Source organism: Myodes glareolus, chromosome 22, assembly GCF_982192425.1.
Source record: "Myodes glareolus chromosome 22, mMyoGla1.1, whole genome shotgun sequence".
Classification (NCBI taxonomy): Eukaryota; Metazoa; Chordata; class Mammalia; order Rodentia; family Cricetidae; genus Myodes; species Myodes glareolus.
This window is the reverse complement of record NC_142047.1, coordinates 12,748,123-12,754,122: the sequence shown is the minus strand read 5'-3', so window position 1 is coordinate 12,754,122 and position 6,000 is coordinate 12,748,123.

Here is a 6,000-nt window from a genome sequence, read left to right as displayed (position 1 = left end):
CCAGTTGAGAAAGTTAAGGTGTTTTTAGCCAAAAGTATCATTATATTAGTACAAATTTGTTGGTCCCCAAAGCCCAAAAGCCAGATAAAAGGTTTCCATTGTATAGATCCACAAAGATTTTAGATTTTCGTAGTGTTCTTGTTCATTTCAACAAATACATAATTACATAGGGAATGGTAAAATAATCTGTCATATGCTGTGCTTGGTCACAGAGCTTACCAAGCAGGAAGAATTCGTTCACTCTCCCATTCACTGAACAAATGATAGTCCCCGTGCTAGTCCTGAGAATACAGAGCCATTGCTGGGTACTTAGGACGTTTTATACTCTAGCAGGAGACATAAACATTAGTCTCCTACACGGACCATTACAGCTGTGAGGAAAACATCACCAAAGAAGGTGCCTAACTCTGGAATGTGTGTGTGCACAGGTGTCTGGCACAAAACTGAAGGACAAGGAATTAGCCAGATTGAAGGGAGGCTAGAAATTGTGGGGACACGGATGAAGCAGAAGAAAATGTCAGAAGACTACCCTGCTGCTGTCAACTGCTCCACTATGGGCTGAGGAAGGGAGAGCATAAGGCCCTGGGGTGCTGCAAAGCCAGTGGAGTTCAGAGATGCCGAACTTTGAGGACCAAGGTGTTCACTTGTGTTTCCTAAGGGACAGTACTTCTCGGCCTGGTGACAGAATGGTACGAGTCGATATGGGAGAGGCCAAAGAAGCAGAGAGAAGAAAAACCCAGGGAAAGTCGAGAGAAAATCCACAAAATGAAAGCCCACACCAGGAGGTGGCTACGGAGAAAGGTATCTTGGATGGGCCCCTGAAAAGAGTATCAAATGCTACTATACCCCAGTGCCAGACTCAGCGGGTTACTTCACCAGTCCCACAAAAACTCCCTGAAATAAGCCTGGCTGCCATGGTGCACGCCTTTAATCCCAGCACTCTGGAGGCAGAGGCAGGTGCCTGTATGAGAGTTCAAATCTAGCCTAGTCTACAAAGCAGGTTCCAAGACATCCGGAGCTACACAGGAAACCCTGTCTCGAAAAAAGCAGAAAGCTCCATGAAATAACTACCATTACTGTTCCCATTCTTGCTCTGCTAGAGCAAGTAAGCCACATGAAACCTAGAAGATGCTAGATGCCAGTCAGGATCCAGATCCAACACACTAGTGCACAGTGGGGCATGCTGGTAGATCCAGTGCTCGGGAGAATGAGATGAGTGCATCACCACTGAATACAGTGTCTATTAAAAACCTAAACCCAGCTTCAGTGTCCTGACTGCCATTCCAAGGTTCCAGCAGAAAGCAAGAGGAATTCTTGTTTTTGTTTCTCAAGACACAGTTTCTCTGTGTAGCCCTGTCTGCCCTGGAACTCAGCCTGTTCACCAGGCTGACCTCAAACTGAGATCCACCTGCCTCTGCCTGGGATTAAAGGCGTGCACTCTGCACACACCTTCTTTAAATGGAAAGAGCTTGGAGTCCATGTAGAAAGCATGGAGTGAGGACCGAGAAGTCACAGAGGTCAGAAGTCCTTTGCCCCTTGAGGAAACCCCTGTGTGGCTATATGAAGGCAGATTTTCCAGAGTCATGGACAAACTAATTTTAAATTAACCAAAAATGGTTTGTTTTGGAATGGACATTTTGGGGTTTGTCGATTTCATGACTGTGTAACTAGATACTATAAAGTGGAATTACAGAATATAAGTAATAATGGGACATGTCTGAGGCAAGAGTTCAAGTCAGCTTGAATATATTGTAAATTTCAGGTCAGCACAGAATGAAACATTGTCTCAAAGGCAGCAACAACAACAAAATGCCCACAACTCCAATCTCAACAAACTTCCAGAATAAGATGCAAGCCAGGTATGGTGTCTCAGTCATATGGCCCCAGTTTCTTCAGAGATGACATTGTCCAAGAGTAACCTAGTGAGTCTGTTTGCAAAAATGAGACAGATGTGGGATACCTTTAATCCTAGCACTCAGGAGGCAGAGGCAGACAAATCACTGTGTGCTCAAGGTCAGTCAGAGTTGTGTAGTGAGACCCTGTTTCAATAAATAAATTATAAAGACTACAGAAATATCTGAGACTCTCACTTAGTGGTAAGGCACTTGCCTAGAATTTTCCTTTCACTTTTTCAGAGAAACTTGCAATGCCTTTGTAAGAGAATTAGAGACAGTCTGGGAGTGAACTTTGCATTTTCACGGGTGTTGGGCCTGGGTTTGGAAGGTTACAGGCTTGGGAAAGAGAGAGCTAGCCCCTCTGGGGTGGGGCATAGTCCATCCCCAACCTCACCCTACTCCCATCTCTGAACACTGCAGCAAGGTGAACAAGAGAACCTGACATTGAAACAAAGTTGTCAACACAAAGACAGGCATCTCTATTCCTCACACCTCACCTCTCCTTTCTCCAAATAGCGTTTGTCAATCTGATAATGACCGCATCTGTCTGGCCTGATACTGACAGATGGCTAAGAGCCTTGTAAATCACAGGAGTCTTGAAGTTGCCAGGTACCCAGGACAGAGTGTTCCCAGGGATACCAAAGGAAGGCCGGTCTCAAGATGTTGGCATTCTTACATCAGCACCCAGGTGCGGTCTTGCCTCAGAATTCATTCACTCCTTTTCCTCTTGTTGCTTTCCCCTTTGTTTTAAGTCTCCTCTCATTCAGAAATCAAAATTCTCTCCTTCATTTTTCTGATTCCTTTTTATACAAAGCTAATCTCATCATATTAATCTCATCTCAGGGTTTTAATGGGATTTAGAAACCTGATTGGCTAAATCCAGGTGATAGGTATGGGTAGGATATGAGCCTCACATTCATAACGTTAATGTACCTCCCATTTTAAAGAAAAATAATGGAACATGGATGCTGGCATTTCCATAATACTGTAGGAAAGCACTGTTTTACTACTTGCCCTATTGGGGATCAAACCTAGAACCCCTTGCTTGCTACAGAAGGATTGTGTCAACTATGTTGTGGAATTGTAGTTAAGATGTGCTACATTCGTCTGTGTGGTGAAATATTTGTTTCATGATGCAACATCTTGTGTTGCATTCCCTTATGTTGCATTGGTTTAACTCTGTAAAGCTATGTTACTTTGCCTATCTGCAACACCTGATTGGTCAAATAGCTGCACGGCCAATAGCTAGGCAGGAGATAGAACTAAGCAAGGCAGAGAGAATAAACAAGAAAGAAGGAACAATAAGGAGAGGAGGATGTTGGGGGGGGCTGCCCTACAGCCAGACATGGAACAAGAATAAAAGGAAAGATATACAGAAAAAGAAAGGTAAAAAAACCAGAGACAAATGGTAGATGAGATAATTTTTAAAAAGCTGTTTAGAAATAAACCAAGGCTGGGCATTCATAAGAAGGAATAAGTCTCCATGTGATTATTTGGCAACTGGGTGTTGGGTCCTCTAAGAGCAAAGAGAAAGAAAAAAAAAAAAACAGCTACACCACTAAACTGCATCTCTAGACCAGAAAGGATTTTGTAAACAATAATGCTGCAAATGAGGGTATTTTAGGCCCTGTGCAGAAAATACTTCAGGATAAGAGTGTGTGAGGATCCTGTTGATTGGCAATCACATCTCCAATGGGATAGAAAACAGCTGTCCTGTACTGACCCCTTATAAGGGCTGCAGTGACAGAAATAACTCACTTTCCTCTTAGGAAAAAGGGGACATACAGGACTGTCCTTATCGGGGTGATTAATATAAGTGAGATACACAGCTCCTTGCATTGTCTCAACAAGAAGTCTTTGATGCGCGGTGATTTTCTTAAATGAAGTAGAAACAAGTAGAATTAACAGAGTGGGTCTTGCATTGCCCACCTCCCTTTTCCCTGCCAGTGTCTTGCTATAGAGCTCACACTGGTTTCCAATTGGCAGTCCTCCTGAGTGCTGGAATTACAGGTGTGGATTACCACACCTGGCTTAAATTTCAAGTTCTCTAGGATTGCCTGCAAACCTGACTAGACAGGCTGTAGAGAACTCTTAATCCCCCTAGAGCAAGGTCAGGGACACCCTGTGTTACAGGAGACTCTACCTCAGGCAGGGAAAGCATAGACAAAGGTGAATTCAAGCTCATGTGTGTATACAGCTCAGATATCCAAAACCTCATCCCTCTAATACGTCATAGCACACTAACTTTTAAAATGCCTAAGCCTCACCCCAACAGTGTGCAATGCCCTGTTCCAAAGCACAGATCTGACCTTGGTTTCATGTTTGCTGCTACACTCATTAACACCTTTCCAGGGTCTCTGCAGTCCCTCCATTTTTAGAAAACCCATTAAGTCCCCTCTCCATCAAGGCGCTATGGTTTGCTGACTCAGTCTATGAGGAATAAATATATTACTGCTGTTTAAAGAAGCCCACTGACTGAGTGGCCTCTACCGTCAATGCATGGTGTCCTCTGCATGCACTAACAAGCAGTGTTTTTCAGACAGGGCATCCCACACCTTTCCTCCCAACATTTGAGAGACTGAGAAAGGAGAGTATCAAGCTGGAAGCCAGCCTGGGCTATATGGCAAGGCTACATTTAGCAAAAAAAACCAAAAATCCAAGCCAAATTGGCCAACCAGTCAAGACTTTATACTGATGCCCTCTAGATGCTCTGTGGCTACAGCAGATCACAAGGATAACCGCCTGCTTAGGTCTGCTCCTGCCTCGGGAGAGCCACAGCCTGCTTATGTCTCCTCCCATCTCAGGAGAACCACAGCCTGCTTAGGTCTGCTCCTGCCTCGGGAGAACCACAGCCTGCTTAGGTCTGCTCCTGCCTCGGGAGAGCCACAGCCTGCTTATGTCTCCTCCCATCTCAGGAGAACCACAGCCTGCTTATGTCTGCTCCTGCCTCGGGAGAACCACAGCCTGTTTAGGTCTGCTCCTGCCTCAGGAGAGCCACAGCCTGCTTATGTCTCCCACCTGCACTGTTTGTTTCCAGGCAATATAGTGTCTTTCGCCCTGGAAGACGCTTTCCCCCTTTCTCCGATTTTTGTTTTCAATTTTAAATTTGTATGCTTGTGTATGTGTGTAGTGTGTACTTGGCAAGCTGTCTGTGTGCAAGTCAAAGGACAAACTGCTGAAGTCAGTTCTCTCTCGTCATCATGTGGATTCCCGTCATCAGGAATTGATCTCAGATCCTCACATGTATGGCAAATGCTTTTCTCATTAAACCACCCCAGTGGTTGGATTTTTTGTTTTGTTTTTGAGACAAGATTCCATTCCCTAACCCTGGCTGCCCTAGCTACACCATGTAGCTCAAGATGACCTCATAATTGGAGAAATCTTCCTGCCTCTGCCTCTCAAGTGCTAGAATTATACAGAAAAGGGCCCAGATATGGTATCTCTTTTTATGTATGGCTGCAGGTTCCCATTTATAGTCCTAGAGACATAATTATATTCCTCTCAACACTTGGCCTGCTGTTAGCCATACACAGAGCCTTTCTTGGCCTGAAACTGGGAAGCATCTTCCCTCCTAGATTCCTATCAGCTCTGCAAAGAGGAGCAGGTCCCAGGCATGTCAGACATGCCTAAAGCAGAACAGAAGCCATGCTTTCTATATCAGGCACACTTTCCCCTGCTCATTCACTGTCTGGAGTTTGAGAATTTATTAAACAGCATGCAGAAAAAACTCTACCAGAGTGGCAAGTTGGAGGAAGGACTGAGGAATTCAAGAATGGGACTAACTGCAAAGAAGTTCCTGAATGGTCCGTAGATGCGTGAGTCCAGGACTACAGATGACTGTCATTTCATTCATGTCAATGTCAAATCATTTCAGAATGTCAAATCATTCTGGGTCTTCAGGAAATGAGTTATGTGTCAGCCCTACGTTTTGCAAGAAGTTAGAAAATCATTTGCAGGGGACTGGAGAGATGATTCAGTGCTTTAGAACTCTTGTTGCTCTGGTAGAGGATCCAGGTTTGATTCCCAGCATCCAAGTAGTGCCACCGATAACCCCCAATTCTAGGGGATCTGACATACTTTTCTGACCTGTGGAGGCATCAGGCAT